Source organism: Notechis scutatus, chromosome 1 (genome assembly GCF_049901735.1).
Source record: "Notechis scutatus isolate UNSWTSFEM ecotype Mainland chromosome 1, rNotScu1.2, whole genome shotgun sequence".
In the NCBI taxonomy this organism is placed as follows: domain Eukaryota; kingdom Metazoa; phylum Chordata; class Lepidosauria; order Squamata; family Elapidae; genus Notechis; species Notechis scutatus.
In genome coordinates, this window is record NC_142009.1 from 248134156 (window position 1) to 248151177 (window position 17022).

Here is a 17022-nt window from a genome sequence, read left to right on the forward strand (position 1 = left end):
ATTACCAAACATTCCTTTACTTTGACAAAATGACATAATTTTGCAGAAAGTTCATTAACTACGATAGCAAAGAAGCATTGAATTAGGGGTTCTAATTCATATTTCTGCAATGGGAAGACAGTAATATGGAATGGGCAGATTACTTCATATATGTGAAACTGGCCTTTTTTTCTATTTGCTCCTCTCTTTTGCTGGAACAACAATAATTCCCCCCCCCCTACAACAGGGGTGTCAAACTCACAGCCTGCGGGCCGGATGTGTCATGTACTGACCCCCCCAGTTTAGCAAAGGGGGGGGGGAAGGTCCTGATATATCACATGACAACGCCGTGATGACATGAGTTTGACACCCCTGCCCTACAATCTTCAAGTCTCAAAATTAGTTGAAAGCCCATGGCCAACTTTTGAAATTCAGTGGAATAATCAAAGGGGACTTTAAAACTCTGTGTAAAATAAAATTTACAGAATATTGCATGAGTATTCATTTTTAGTAAGATTAATTATTAGTATTGTAAGATATTTTATGTTGTTTAAACTTAAAGAGATGGTCTTATTGTTATTTCTGTACTAAAAGAAAGCCAGAGATCAACTTATAATTTGTTTGATATAGTTTTTTTGGTCACTTTCCATTGATTTTGTTCCCTTTTATGTTGGCTTGTATTTTAATCTTTGATGTTGAAATTTAATAAATGTATGTGTAATGTTGTTTTCTAGGCATGAACATAACTTGGAGGTCACAGATTATTTCAGGTTCAGCTTTTATCTGATTGTTTCTGATTATTATCTGAAAGATTAATTCCTTTAGCCTCTCTCTTATATTAAATCTTAACTGGGACATATAATTATATGACAATGCATATGACTGGACATGTACTTTTAATGTTCCCTGTAAGGTATTAGATTATCAAATGCATTTTCTCATTCCAGGTGACTCTGCTCATTGACATATGGCAACCGGGAAACATCAATTTATTTGAATATACACTGTTGTCTACTGAGTATTTTGGCATGCAAGTAACTAGGCAGCATGGCGTTGACTGGTTATACATTTATGGGGCTGTCATCTGAACACATATAAGAAAAAAATAATATTGAAGAGGAATTGGGAGCTATATTGTTGGGAAAAAATAATTTATCAAGTTCATTATGACAGTCAACCAGCAAAACTTCAGTTTAAGAGAGACTGTTTTACTTGGTAAATTGTAGTTAAGAAGCAAAATGAGGATAATTCTATACAAAGAATGAGGCAATTGAGCATAATTTTATCAAAAGTGGAATAAGCAAGACTTTTTACAGTTCCCCTTTTTTCTCCAAATTAAAGCATTCTTTTGCCTGTGTTATTACAAAGCTGGGCTAGGCACTATCCCCCCCGCCCTTTTTTTTTTGAGACTGGTTTGGCTTGTTCTTTGCCAGGAACAGTTGAATGGCAGTCAGCTGATGGCAGATGGAAACTTCTCTGCACTGGAGATCAGCAACGAAGGAAGCCACTTTAAGTGTCAGTCTTCCTAGGTAACTTTTTTTCAGTGTATATGTTTCTTATTGTAGGCCTAGGTAGGATTAATCAGCACAGAAATCGGGTATACTGGAAACATTGTTACAGAGCACATACAGGTGAAACTCGAAAAATTCGAATATTGTGCAAAAGTTCATTTATTTCAGTAATGCAACTTAAAAGGTGAACCTAATATATGAGATAGACTCATTACATGCAAAGCAAGATAGTTCAAGGTGTGATGTGTCATAATTGAGATGATTATGGATTACAGCTCATGAAAACCCCAAATCCACAATCTCAGAAAATTAGAATATTGTGAAAAGGTTCAATATTCTAGGCTCAAAGTGTCCCACTCTAATCAGCTAATTAAGCCATAACACCTCCAAAGGGTTCCTGAGCCTTTAAATGGTCTCTCAGTCTGGTTTGGTAGGAATCACAATCATGGGAAAGACTGCTGACCTGACAGTTGTGCAGAAAACCATCACTGACACCCTCCCATAAGGAGGGAAAGCCTCAAAAGGTAATTGCAAAAGAAGTTGGGTGTTCCCAAATAATAATAGAAAGTTATGTGGAAGGGAAAAGTGTGGAAGAAAAAGGTGCACAAGCAGCAGAGATGACAGCAGCCTGGAGAGGATTGTCAGGAAAAGGCCATCAAAAGTGTTGGGGACTTTCACAAGGAGTGGACTGAGGCTGGGGTCAGTGCATCAAGAGCCACCACACACAGACGGTTCACCTTTTAAGTTGCCTTACTGAAAGAAATAAACTTTTGCACAATATTCTAATTTTTCAAGTTTCACCTGTACTTGTGAAGAAAACCAAATGAACGAGCAGGAGACGGCTTCACATAAATGACTGTAAAACTTGGGTTTCACAAGGATTCCTTAATTCAGAGATAGGAAGACTTTTGGTCCAGAGGCCTTTTTTTTAAAACTAGGGCACTGAGATCAACTAACCAGAGGTTGATGCAAAATATATTAAAGAATGCTTAATATTCAAGATGTTTTTGTTTCAGAAATATGATTTGGGAGGATAACTTTCTTTTGTTTTTGTAGTTAAAAAACAGATGAGTCAGTAACCATTTGCTGGTCTCCTGGTATTCAGAGCAGCTCTAAATTCCACTGATTTTTCCCTACCATTATCTTCCCCAAAGCTTTGGGGGGAAAAACCCTAATCTCTTTCGAGTTACAGAGTCTATTCCTGGAGTCTAAAATGTGCAACTGTTGGTAGCAATGCTAATTGTTTCCTTTCTTTCTTGCGTTCTTCTGGAACAAGTTTCACTACCCAGTCTAGCCTAGGATTTCCTGGTGGTTTCCCATCCAGTTACTAGCCAGATCCGACACTGCTTGCTTTCCGAGATCAGCCGAGCAATTGGGCGCTGCTACCCGCATTTAACAACGGAGGTGTTAGGATCTGAAACAGGTAAATGTTATTTGGGGACAGAAAGTAGTTGCCCTACAGGCAATGCGTAAAAAGCGGGGGGAAACGAAGGTTGGGTGGAAAGGGAAGCAGCGGGTTATCAGACCGCACTCCTCAAGGAGCAAATACATGCAGACGTACGTAACCCAACACTACTCGGCGAACGGGGATCCCGATCAGCTAGCAGGAGCTTTACATCCGGGTCTCAGCCATTCCAAGCAGCCACACAATTCCTCTCAGGGCGGGAGGGAGGGAGCGCGAGAGCGAGCGAGTGCGCACGCACACCCGCGCGACCGTCCGCTCGCTCGCTGCCCCCACCCTCCCTTCTCTCGCAAGTTACAATCGTTTAAGCGAGCGGGCGGGCACGAGCAGAAGTGTTATCCTCGTTCTGACTCGTTTACTCTTCAGCCGCACGGTTCGGATTGGTCGTCCGGGTCGAAGGCGGGACCTAAGCATCCTCTTTCGGAGGCGTATTGGGCGGCAGGCGCAAACCCCGTCCCGCGATTGGGCAAGAGGCGGGCAGGGGCTTGATGCGGGGGGAGAAGCCATTGGCTGGAAAGTAGGTTAGTGGTGCGACGTTCAGCGGCAAGCCAGGCGGAAAGTAGGTCAGGTATAGGGGTTGCTGGTGCCGGGCGTCGTTTGCTTTGGCTACCGCCGGCGAGCCGCTGCGAGTAGAGGCCACGGGCGAGACCCCCTCCTCTTTCTTCTAAGCACGGTGAGGACTGGGAGGTGGCGCGGAGGGCTGCTGCTACCTGCAGTCGGGCTGGCAGGAAAGGGTCGGGGCGGCGGCGTTGGAGGAGAGGCGGTGGAGGAGATTCCCCTTTGATGCCCGCGCACGACCAAGGGGATTCCTCTTTGGGAACGAGGTTCCCTGGCAGGTTGCGGAGCGGAGCGGAGGGGGGGACTTGTGCCGAGGTCGTTCCCGCGCGCCGGCTGCATTGCATTCCGCTTCGGTCTTCTCTCCCTGGACAGGTGGGCGGAGGAAGCGAGCGAGCGCTGGTTTGTAATGGGCACATTGTTTATGGGGCTTAGCGGGTGGGGTGCCAGCCTACGGAGGGGAGAACCGAGGGCACGGGAAGTTTCCAGGGTAAGGTTTCAGGTGCGGCGAGGCTTTTGGGGGGGGCGGTGGCGGAGGTGGTGTTTCCCGTGGCTTCCCCTGTCTTGGGAACGACGGGGGCATTATCGGGGCGCCCTCTCGGGAGGGGAATGGGCAGAAAACGAATGGTCCCTTTTCCCTCTGGCTTCCATCGCGGGGCATTTGCTCAGGAGAGATGTGGAAGTGAAATTAGATGCTTTTCCTCTTGATTGGAGAGCAGGAAACAGCGTTTATTTACATAGGGTTGTCCTTAAAAAACCCGTAGCCATGCAGTGGCAGTTCCCCTGCCGGTTTCTTTCTTTCTTTCTTTCTTTCTTTCTTTCTTTCTTTCTTTCTTTCTTTCTTTCTTTCTTTCTTTCTTTCTTTCTTTCTTTCTTTCTTTTTCTTTTGGTACGGGGTTTTTTTCAAACCAAAATCCGGTCCGATGTACCTGGAGTGGAACTTGACGTCGGAACTTGCCCCCCCCCCCCAACCCCCGCGTTTTACTCGCTTGTCCCTCTTTTCTTTTGCTTTTCTAGGAAAGCTGTGGTTGACCTTTTCGCTTTTAATGTTTCTGTGTGGAAATTACGGCAAACGTTGCGAGTTAATTCGTAAGCATGTTAAAGGCAGATACGCGGAGAGTGGAAGAGAAAGGGAGAGGGGGAGGGAGGAAGGAAAGAAGGAAGGAAAGGAAAGAAAGAAAGATTGAAAGGGCTCCGTTTCCCTAGGAAGGAAACCGGTTTACGATATTGGGAGTGAAATCCTGATTTTCATCTGGACATAACTTTCTGGTAATTGGACACATGAGTCACTTTTCTGGATTGTGATGCTTTAATTTTTTTTTTCCTGTGAAAAGAGATGTCAGCTACGTGTTAATGGAGTCTTTTGTGGTTTAGATTTATATATCATGATGTTATAATTGATAAAATGTTGCTCAGAACTAGATATTTTAACAGTTTAATGAAGAAGGGCGGGTATGTTTTACATGTGGTTCTTGCTTATAGTGTGTGTCTATCACAACCACATTAAAAAAAAAAACTTGACACATCTTATCAGGCAATATTCCATCATTTCTTTAATGCAGATCTTGATGCATAATTATATATACTTCACAGTATCACTGAGCATAAGTTTACCTCATTTCAGCCTCATGCTAAAATAAAGCCTGAATGAACCTGGTTTTAAAAAGTAAAGCCCCAAACATGCTGTTAAAATATTTTTTTAAAAAACTTGAGGGCATTAAAATATCTAGAATGGAAAAATTGTTGCATTACTATTTACAAAATGTCTATCATAACATAAGCCTAACAATGTATTCTTTTATTGTATTTGGAGGAATTCCTGTGTTTAATGAGACTTACTTCCTTATTAAGCATTGCTTCTTGAAATTTATTGACAAGATGAGCTTTTAAAGGTTAAGATAATAATTTGAAATCTAATCTTGGTGTCTGAATAGTTTGAACTTTGGAGTATTTGGTGCTCTCCTGAGTGTGGTTGCTTGCAGGTGTTTCATACCCAACTAAGTAACATCATTAGTAGTTTGGTAAAAAAAAACCAGTTCTTAAGTATCTCTTTTTAAAGTGATAACATGGAAACATCCATTTACTCTTTGTTTACCTTGTTTTGAAATATTCTTTCTCACATTCTAAGAGTTTTCTCGCATTTCTCTCTCTTTCTCTCTGTTCTTTTTTTGTCAAGAGTTCTTTTAGATGAATTTTCTTCCACATACACGAATACTCAGGGCGACTGTAAATAGTGTCTTCATTGTGAAGTCTCAGAGGTGTTCTCTAAGCTTGGTTGTTTGCTTGCCAACTAGGTAGCATCATCACTGCTAGTAAGTGTTGGTTTGTTCCCTGTTTATATATAGTAGCTTGTCCTTCCCTGCCACCAATTATCAATAGATACATAAAGATGAATAAATTTTACACACCATTCAAAAGAAACCATATGCTAAGAAGGAAACAAAAAGACCAAAACACATTCTCTCCAGCAACCAACCCCCAGATAAGTGGAAATTAACATTGGACAAACAGTACATTAAACAAGAAATGCCAAGGAGAAAGCCATACTCCCATGAACACTGGCATTGTATATAAATAGGGAGCACACCCCACACTCACTAGCATTGTGGGACTAGAATAAAATTCCAGTCCAAGAAATTCTTTTGATATCTCATACTCGAGTTTCACTTCTGGGGCAAAATGTATAATAATGTGAGTTTTGGAAACATCACAAAATACACCCTTGTCTATCTTGCTCCCTAGTTGCTCAGACGAAGAATTTTAGGAGGAGCCGCAAATGCAAATACACCTCAACATGTGGTTAGGAATTCAATTTTATTTATAAGCAAAGTCCTTTCTAAGCACAAAAATCATTTTAATGAGTGATATGATATCCTGGGTCCACATAATGGAGCGAGCTTGGTGGAATTTCTTTTTAATGGAAGTGATTAGGCAGCGATTCAGTAGTTATCAATAATTTGGTTTCTTTAGCTTTTGCTTTATACCATACCAGAAAATCCTTGACCCATTGGGCCAATGGAGCCACTGTTTCACAAATATTTCCTTGCTAGATTCCTCAATTATTTCAACAACGGCAGAGGTTCTAATATATTATCTTCACTAGAGAAGTTCTTTAAAAACCAGGGAAATATTCAGAGATGCATCTGCCTTAAAAATAGCCCATATTGCACTGTAAAGCACAGTCAACATCAGGAGTGAACCACAGGAAATGTTTTATAAAATTTGGCCAATTTCATTTCTCTAAGAGTCATGGATGCATTCTGTAAGTTAGCCCATTTGATGTACCTTGGTTCAAAACTTGTTGTCCCATGAGGTACCATTTTGTTCAGTTAAAGGTTAAACACACAGCTTTAATATATAGCATGATGATATCAGACAAGAATACCATTATTGTAACTCTATACACAATTAATTTCCCAGTGAATTTAATTGAAATTTAATTTTGTACACAACTCTTATTGCAGATAATGACCCACAAAATATAGTTTTAAAATGCCAGCCATATGACAAGTAATTAGTGGGTGGCTATTTTTTTAAAGAGAAACACTCCCTCCCCCGCTTGTATTTCAAAAGTATTATAGTTGTGGGGCCAAGTGCATTGGTTTCATTACTGTTCTCACTGACAATACCCAGTAAGCACCTGAGGACGAACTATGCACCCACTTCTCACATAATAGGATACTGAATATGCTTGTTCAGATTAAGAACATTTTCAAAATAACAAGGTATTTTGATCTCAATGCTAGGAAAATACATTTCTGCAATTAAAATGGTGTTTTGAGGCATTTCACCTTGATACTGAATCTCATATTACATTTTTGATCCATAGGTTTCTGGTATAAACTCATCATTAGAGAGGCACCTGAACTAAAATTAGGGTTAATTACTTGCAAGGAAGTATGTCTAAAAAAAAAAATAACCTTGACATTATGACTAACATATTGTTTGTTGTAGCTGTATTACTTCCAAACAACGTATTTAATTAATCTGAATACCTGCTCAAACTCTGGGTTTATAAGTCAGAATGTGATATAGTAAATAAATATAATGTAATTACTTAAACCAGTGGTCCCCAACCTTTTTTGTACCAGGGACCGGTTTCACGCAGAAACACTTTTTCAAGGACCGGTTAGGGTTTTTTTATTTATTTATTTATTTATTTATTTATTTATTTATTTAATTAATTTTATTATATTTTATTATATATTCCACTCATTGAAAAACTAGTTATGACTTAATTTAATTATAATCAAAGTTGGATTGGATTTAATAATCATGGTTAATACAGGCATGATATTCCCCTCTGAAAAAAAAATCGGGACTGGCCAAAAGAGACCCTGCGCTGCGTGCCAAGAAATCACACACACACACAACACCAATGCTACACACCCTTCCTTTCCAGCCGGTCAGGTGTGGATCAGCTACGGAGCTGGGCAGCCGTTTCCCTGGTGGCGGGGCCGAGGCCACCGCCCGGGAAACGCCCGCTGCTTTCCCTCGCCAGGGCCGGGCGGTGGCGTGTTGCCCTGCGCCACGTGACCCCTGCCTGGCAGCGCTTCTCAGCATGAGACAGCCGGGTTGCCCAAGGAGCCCGGCCGGCCAGGCGAGGGGAAGGCAGCGAGGGCCCTGCTGGGCTGGGGTGAAAAACCTGCTTGGCAAGGGGCCAGGGAAGTCTGTGGGCAGAGGACCAAGTGCGCTGGGAGGCAGAGATTCAGCCGAGGCCATCAGACGGAGAGACGGCCACCGCCCGGGGAGCGCCCGCTGCTTTCCCTCACCAGGGCCGGGCGGTGGCGTGTTGCCCTGCGCCGCGTGGCCCCTGCCGGGCAGCGTGCTTCTCAGCATGAGACAGCCGGGTTGCCCAAGGAGCCCGGCCGGCCAGGCGAGGGGAAGGCAGCGAGGGCCCTGCTGGGCTGGAGTGGAAAACCCGCTTGGCAAGGAGCCGGGGAAGCCTGCGGAGAACCAAGCGCCTGCCGAGGCCATCAGATGGAGAGGCGGCTGGTCTGTGGCTGCCCAGCTCCCATTTCCTGCCGCTCACCTGAGTGGCCTGTAGCCACGTGTCGGTGAGGCGATTGAAGAAGAGCTTCTCGTGAGCCTTGACCAGGTCGCTGGCCGCTTTCAAAGAGGGCGAGGGAGTTCGTGCAGGCTGGGATTGAGGTAATCGGCAGCAGCGTAGCCTCCCTTCACCAGAGCCTCGCAGAACTCCTGGCGTAAGCCCGGCGAATCATAAGCCTCCTTCTTAGGGAGAGCAGCTTCTCCACGGCTACCACGTTTCCCTTTTCTCTAGCCACGCACAGCATGGAGTTGACTTTTTGGTCGAGCGAGGCTAAGGGACAGCCTCAAAACCAGCGCTCGATCCAGCACGTTGGAACAAGATGGCGCTGAAGCAAAGTAGGCGGCCCGGTCCCAAATGACCCATGGACCGGTACCAGTCCACGGACCGGTGGTTGGGGACCCCTGACTTAAACTATCAAACTTTTAGCTTAGATAAAATTTTACATTGCTTCATAAAATGTTCATGATTTGGAAAGGGATGGTTGTTGAAATTACACATTAAAGTAATCTAGGTTTAAGATTGTTTTGGTCAGTTTTTTTTGTTAACTATGAGAAAGATGGAAGTATGTTGAGCCCAAACTACGTATGACAGCTAAGGGTTTTTTGAATGAAATACAATGGGAATAGAATGCAACTAATATATTTCACTAGACATTCTCAAAACTGTTTTTAAGCAGTAACTGCAAGTCCAGAAGGACTCCCAAGTTGCCCACTAGTTATGAAAAGGGAAGTACAGCCCCATCCAAGACCACCAGTAGTCACATTCCAAACCCTGAGGGGTCCAACAGCAACATTAACTCAGTCATGTTAGGATAGAGCTGAGATCTGCTTTGCTCCACCCAGACCCAAACAGCCTCCAGATACTGGGCCAGTGCATTGACAGATTCATCTGTGAGGCTCAGGGTTATGGTGTAGAGCTAGGTATCATCAGTACACTGATAATACAGAATTCCACACTAGTGGATGATCTCATCCAGTGGTTTTATATAGACATTGAACAGGAGAGGGGAGAGTGTTGAGACTTGAAGCATTCCACATAAGAGGCCATATGCGTGATCTCTTCTCCCCGCACCACCAACCACAGAGGAAGAATGTGAATCACTGGAATGCAGTGCCTCTCATTCCTAAGCCCTACAGCTAGGACAACAGTATTGAAAGCCACTCCAAGATCAAGAAGCACTAGGAAGGATGCATCAATTAATGCATGCTGCTCTGCCAAAAGTCTTCAACAAGTGTGAACAGCGCTGTCTCTGTGCTGGATCCTGGCCTGAAATCAGATTGAATTGGTCCAGATAATCTGTTTCCTCCAAGAACCTCTGAAACTGTCATCCAGCCAGCTTTCCTACAACCTTCCTCAAGAAGGGAAGAATGGAAGAATGGAAACTGGCTAATAATTGTTGAATAGGAAAGGCTCCAGTGATGACCTCTTGAAGAGGAGGTGTACCATTGCTTCATTCAGGTCTGATAAGAACATCCCCTTTCTCAAAGAGGCTGAAACCACCACATGAACCCACTGTGTGGTCATCTCCCAGATTGCTTTAATAACCCAGGAGAGCTGTCATCTAACAAACAGGTGGCTGAATTAACAAACAGAAAAACATTGTCCAATTTCTTGGATACAACAGAATCACCTTCAGTCCAGATAGCATAACAAGATTGTCCCTTGGACTTGCCTAGTCGGAATCTAACTCTCAGAGATTTTGTCTGTCAAGTTGCAGGAATATTCCTTAGTATGGCTTTGCAGATAATTCCATGCATTCCCTGAACAGCTTATCTAAACAAGGCCATTGGACAGCTATCAGGAGATGTAACAGGGTGGAGGAATAGCAACTTTTCAGTACCCTTATCACCAGGATGTAGACTCCCACTTTTGTTTGTCAGATACTCTCTTTGCCTTTCTCAAACAGTACTCAAACATCACTTCTAGCATTTCATCTCCTGGAACTCCTCAGAAAACCAAGGCAGACCCTTGAATTGGTGTGCAGAAAGAGGCTGCATAGGAGCAGTCTGATCCAGGGTGTCAGTCACATGCCTATGCCAGGCTGAACCCAAGGTCTCAGCCAAACAGTCTGATAAAAACCCCAAGCTGTCTCTGGGACCCAAAATGGTCCATCTGTTGCCTGGGGTGGGCCAATCTGTTAGGTCCTTTCAAATAACAGAAGTGGCAGATTATATATAGTAGTGATTAAGGCTACATTTTTTGTGCCTACTTAAGTAAAAATAAATTCTACTTTTGAATACAAATATATCGGTATTTCATCTATTCTGCTAACAACCAATAGGTTAAGAGCTATTATCTGAAGAAAATAGGAAAAATGTACTGCATTAGTGACCTTATCCTATCACACAATACACTATAGAGAACAATATAAAGTAGCCCCTGGCATAGTTCAGAGTTCTGCTTGGAACTAAAGAGAATACAATATGTAAATGGACATATTTGAAAAGATTAAAAAATACCTCCTCCACATTCACAAATAAGAGGAAAATCTACTGAGGTAAATTACTGAGGTAAATGGGGAAAAAACCAGTAATTTTTCACACCTCCTGAAGCTAAATGTCTGTAGGTACATACTTGGTATGATTAAGCTGTCACTGACACACATCTCTTTTTTATGTACAGAATTCTAAAAGCTAGTTGTTTCTCATTGTCAGGAATTCCAGCTCTGCTTCCTTCTTCAGTATTTATCTCTTAAAATATTGTTGGATAGTGATTGCCTACACTACAGTGTAGTTTTTTATATCTTGGTCACAGAGAACCTTTGACTGCAAGAGCATTAGTCTTGATAATGTATTAATTTGATTTACATAAATGTGTTGACAAAGCTTTTGCCATTTCTTTTTCCTGATTTCCCCCCCAGTTCAGGGGTGGGTTTCTACCGGTTCTGTCGACCTCTGTAGAACTGGTAGCTCTGAAGAGCAGCAGACATAGAACCGGTTCTATGTCTGCTGCTGCTGTGGCCCACACAACCGCCCGGGCTCTTACCTGACCTTTATTTCCTGCTTTTTCAACTGCAGCTGTTTTGTGCGACACAGCTGCAGTTGAAAAAGCAGGAAACAAGGGCTTTTCCAACTGCTGCGCACTTGCATGGAGCGCTGCTCAGCTATCCGGGCAGCTCAGCAGGTTGTAAATTGCACTCGCACGATTTGCGCGACCTCGTGAGACTCGTGCATGTGCGCGCAATGCTAATAGACAGAACTGGTAGTTACACCAGTCGGATCCCATCCCTGCCCCAGTTTAATATTATGACACTCCATGCCATTTCAAAAAGGTGAGATAATATTCAAAGAGTAACTTTCTGTTTTATTTAGATTATACACCTGGAGAAAAAGATTTGCAAAATGAGCAGTTGTGTATTATTGTTTTTGTGACCTGACCGTAGCCAAAGGGTGGGTTTTTTGTTTTTTTGCATTGAAACAAACCACTTCCAGTTCATCTTTTTTTCACATACAACCTTAATAAGTTTTAGGTGCCATACATGAACATTATAAACTTTTCAACCTCGTGCTATTTGAGAAGCTTGGTATTAACAGCCCTAAGATATTTCAAAGTCAGCTGTACAAGCTGGAACAACTTGTGATATTGGTTTGATGCCATGCTGTAGAGTTCTAGTTGATTTTTAGTTGAAACTATGCCATTACGCTTATCCTAAAGCAAACAATATTACCAATGAATGGCATTAACAGTTCTAAACAGTTCTTGTAACTTCTGTCACAATTCAGTGAAGCTTATTCATAGATAAAACTTAAATACATGATACAAGTCAGACTATCTACTCGGAAGAAAATATTCAGGTCAACTGGAATTGGAACTGACCTCAAGTAGATCTTATGACTGTTTTTGAAGATTACTACAAGTCTCATTATTCCTACTGAGAGTAATAAGAACAATTATTATCCTGGCTTGCAATATAGCAATAAGAAATTTAGTTCCAATTACTTAAAATGTATCATGTGACAAGGCTGCAGTAAAAGGCATGTGAAATTCTGGCAATGGAAAACTATCATTATTTAGCTTAAAATAGAGCTTTGAGCTCTTTGAAGGAAAGATCAAACAAAGCACCATATCTAATGTGGCAGAAAAATAAAATACTTTGCCTAGCTTTCTCTTCCATGTGCTTTTGGTTCAGAGCTTCTTTTTTTTTTTTTACACATCCTCCAGGAATTACTTATTTAATATCAATATATATTCAGGTTTGCCTTTAAAGACAAACATTCAGTGATGTCCACTTGATTTATATCCTTCCTTAGAGGAAAGTAGATGTGTGGAGTTTGCCATGTTATATTTTCACAACAATACGATGCCCTAGTAAGGGCTGAAAGACAGAGACTGCCCCAAGGTTTTATTTATTCCCCAAAGTAAAATTAGGAATGTGCTTTAATGTAATGGATAAAAAAGATTTGCCTGTATTATGAATCCTACTGGATTTAGAAAGATGATTTGGGAAGCTTCATTAAATGGGTCTAATATATTCTAAATCAAATTCTTTATTATTTATCAAAACATTTAAAAGCAACAGCACTTTTTCCATGTATTGAGGTGTACTTTTATGTGTGTGGAGTGCTCAGATAGAGTTGAAAAAGTAGAAATAATAATTCCTTGATTTTTGTTTTGTTTTGGAAGAACAAGCAGTTGCTATGAGGCACTTATGAATTATTATTGCGATTTGTTACAGGTTATTTGTTATTTTATTGACTACTTCATAAGCATAATCTGTATGCAATAAATATTTTTCTCTTTTAAAAAATACCATTCTTGTTTTGCTTAAGCCACTAAAAATAAAGATGTTAAGACCATTGTCAATTGTAATGTTTGATCTACATAACAGCCTAGCTGTTGGAAGTGCGGATATACTACAGTTTGTTGTAGTACAGCTTTGGTTTTATCTCTTTTTCTTTTATGGAGAGTCCTGATAATTTGTGTTTATAAGTAATTTATCACATGGAATGTAGATTATGTGTGAAATCTGGAATGTTTATGACAACTTGCTGAAATAGGAAATGCACAGCACTTTCTCCTTCTTGATTTATTTTGGTGCTGTTATGGCAGTCTCTGCTATAGTGTTATTTATTTTGTATTTATTGTGGTGTTTCTTCAGCAAGGTATTTAGAAAGCAGCACAGGAAAGATATGAGCATAAGGAAGAAACAGCTGTAGAAAGTTAGATATGAGGAAGCATGCTGATTAGGGTTTAGGTCAAACAAAATTGAGGACTGTTAGAAAGAAGCAACAAATAAGGCAAATAAAAGAGCAGTTTAAGCTGAGCTGAATTCATAGGCTTTGGAACATTTGAGGCAAAATAGTAGATCTATTTTAAAAACCAATCTGAGTGAGAGCCAAGTGGAGATGTTGCTGTTTTTATAAAGAAGCATGTAAATAGGGCAGTTAAAAACAAACAAAAAGGCTGAGGAAGAAATTGCAGCAAACTTGACAGTGATATTTCTTCCCTCCCCCCCCCCCTCCCCCTCAAAAAACTTGTCTCAGGAATCTTAGTAGTAACTGTAGTATTTTCAAGGTTCCTGAATGGTGGAGAAAAAAAGAATGATAAAAAAATGTGCTTGTGTTGAGCCATTAACATTTAAACTATTAACATTTTATATATTTATATGCATATAATTTTGCGTAGAGTGCTGGATCTGGAATTTGCTGTACATTCCTTTCTACTGTTTGTTTAAATTATCGCTATTCTAAGCTGTTTTGTGATTTTTATGCCATAATTATTATGCATAGCTTGATAATGTGTGTACAGCAAAGCAATGTCTTATACCACTTTTGAAGATAGTAAGTAGCAATAATGATTAACTGGCCATACCTTATCTCTTGTTTGTTTCGATGTCATTCGATTGTATACTACAATATTATGGCAGTTCACAGGTAGTCTTATCAGAGGTATAGGTTTGGATAATTATCACAGTTGTGGTTGCTATGTGGATTGAACCGTCCACTCAGTCATCTAGCAAAGAAAGATTCCTGGCCATTGGTTTTTGCCAAGAGTATACAGAGTATACAAGAGTTACAACGGCCCTGAAAAAAGTGACTTATGGCCATTTTTCAGCGTTATGACCTTTGCAACATCCCCACGATCATGTGATTAAAATTCAGACGCTTGGCAACTGGTTCATATTTATGACACTGCAATGTCCCAGCGTCATGTTGTCCCTTTATGCAACCTTCTGACGAGCAAAGTCAGCAGGGAAGCCAGATTCACTCAATAACCCTGGGTTCCTGACTTATCAACTGCACTTAACAAATGTGGCAAGAAAGGTCGTCAAATGGGAAAAATTCATTTAACAAATGTCTCACTTAACAACGTAAATGTTGGGCTTGATTGTGATCATAAGTTTATAAATATTTGGACAAAGGATTTTCAAAAAATTCTTACAAGAGAAAAGAATATTATGTATCTGCTTTTGTTAAAAACTTTCAAGAAAGGGAAATTAAAACTGGCTAACAGGTTACTGACTTTAATATAAGCCCACATAAAAATATTGTTACATAAGGCAGCAATTCTGTGTCTACTCAAAAGCAAACTTCAGTATGTGGGTCTTTTTTCAAAATAAATGAGCATAGTTTTGCAATCTTGTTTTCTGCCACACTTTTGGCTCCTTTGATAATTGTAACTTCCTATCATGCCTCAAAATATACGATGGAAACTCTTCCAGGCCAGAATTGAAAGCAGCATGAAGGATTGTATATTTGAATAAACAGATTTGGTACTTTTAGAAGTTATATACTGTAGCAAGATATTGAGCAATAGAACATTTGCAATTATATTATTATCAGTGTCAACTGTTGCATTAATTTTTAAATAGCCATATTTCAAATTAGGAGTGCACAAAACTTTCAAACTATTTGAAGTGTCAGACTTCTGGCTCAAACCACTTCCAAATGGGTGAACCCACTCAATGGTTTTGTGCTCAGGGTTTTTGCAAATTTTATGTTTGAAAGAAATTATTTTTTACACGCCCTTTATTTCGGGAAGTTTTCTAGCAAATGAAAATGGGCTACTGTTTTGATGTTTACAAAGAGTCGTGATTCATAACTATAATGCAGCATTTTTAAAGACAATAAATGTTGGAATGTAGATAAACGGGGAAAGCCAAAACAACTGGTACTCCAGAGGTTTGGATTATGTCTGGACAATTGACCATCTTGTTTCTGTACATATATAATTTTTAAAACTTTAGATCACTCAATCTCAAGTTAGACATTACTTAATATATCTTGTTTGGGTTTGTTGTTAATATTCCAGAATTTGTTAGAGCTGCCCTTTAGGAAGTGATTGGTCAATTGGGCAGTATTATTAGACTTATAGATTCTCCATAGAGCTGCTTCGAGCATCCAGAGTGGGAGGTGCTCCAGTCTCTGCACTCACAGGCTGAGCTTTAATTGAAGAACGCTCCTCCCCGTCCATGTGACTCCCTCGTAGCGTTCCCCAGTTTTAGCTCAGCCTCGCAAGAGACAGGCAGCATCTAGCAGACTTCCTTGGCCGACTCAGGAATTTAGCAAATTGTGTTCAGGTTTGAATCTTCCTTTTAGTCCTTGGTCCCTGCGCAACTGGGTTGTTAGCTCATTGTAAGACGAGCGTTTTTTCGCCCCTCAGGGGGAAGAAACGGGGGAAGAACAGCACCTTCGCGCCCCCATATCATCCTCCTTTCTCCCTGCCATTGCCTTGATGCTGTTCTACTCGCAAGCAGCGGCTCCTTTTTTCACGCGCTGTTGCTCCTTCCCCCCACGAACGCTTTATTTAAGAGGAGAGCGATTCCTCCTCTTTGCCCCTCGTTCCGCTTCGATTTAAGCTGCTTTTTTCTTGAGGAGGCAAATATTCCGTCTCTGAGCCTTCGCACCGGCTATCGGCCGCCATTTGGGCATTGCCTCGTGGCGGCCACCATTTTGTTTTCAATTAATTTCACTGCGTTGACTGTTCTGAGGCCCAAAGCAGTACCGGAGGCCTGTTTAGTGCCCCTTTGATCGCCTAGGCATTGTGGCTCCTAGCCCTATTGCCTACTGTTGTAACTTGTTGGCTATCCCGCAGCCTGCTCAGAGGCGAAGTAAGAGGTGGTACCAGTACCTCCCATTTTGGCTGGGAGGCAACTGCAGGAGGCCCACCCTTTTCCTTTATTTTCTTTTATTTTTCTTTTGGCCTCAGCGTTCATTTGGCTAATTTGACTTGTTTTCTCTAATCTATTAAGTGTTTTTTCTGTTCATCTGGAATTAAATACTATAGTACTCCGGTACTCTAGTCCTTGATTGTTCATATTCCCATTTCTTTTTTATTATTATTAAAAAAAAATAGATAAATAAATAAATATATATAGATATAGATATAAATAATAATAATAATAATAATATTAAGGATAAATTTTTTTCCAAAAGGGGGACGTGGACCAACTGTAGGACATCTTTTGATTATTATCATTACTTTTGCTCTTTATTATGGCAGAGGACAACCCCAGAGGACCTTCC

At 41.0% G+C, this 17022-nt stretch overlaps 1 protein-coding gene across 2 annotated transcripts in view; it reads left to right on the forward strand.

Annotated features, from left to right (window-relative positions):
- The first annotated feature begins 3244 nt into the window (after nucleotides 1-3244).
- Nucleotides 3245-17022, forward strand: part of BMAL1 (basic helix-loop-helix ARNT like 1) — a 55710-nt gene continuing 41932 nt past the window's right edge. For both annotated transcript variants that reach the window (XM_026664810.2, XM_087951001.1), the window contains exon 1: nucleotides 3245-3625. The gene's annotated coding sequence lies outside the window, so the exon portion shown is untranslated. The remainder of the gene's footprint in view (nucleotides 3626-17022) is intronic.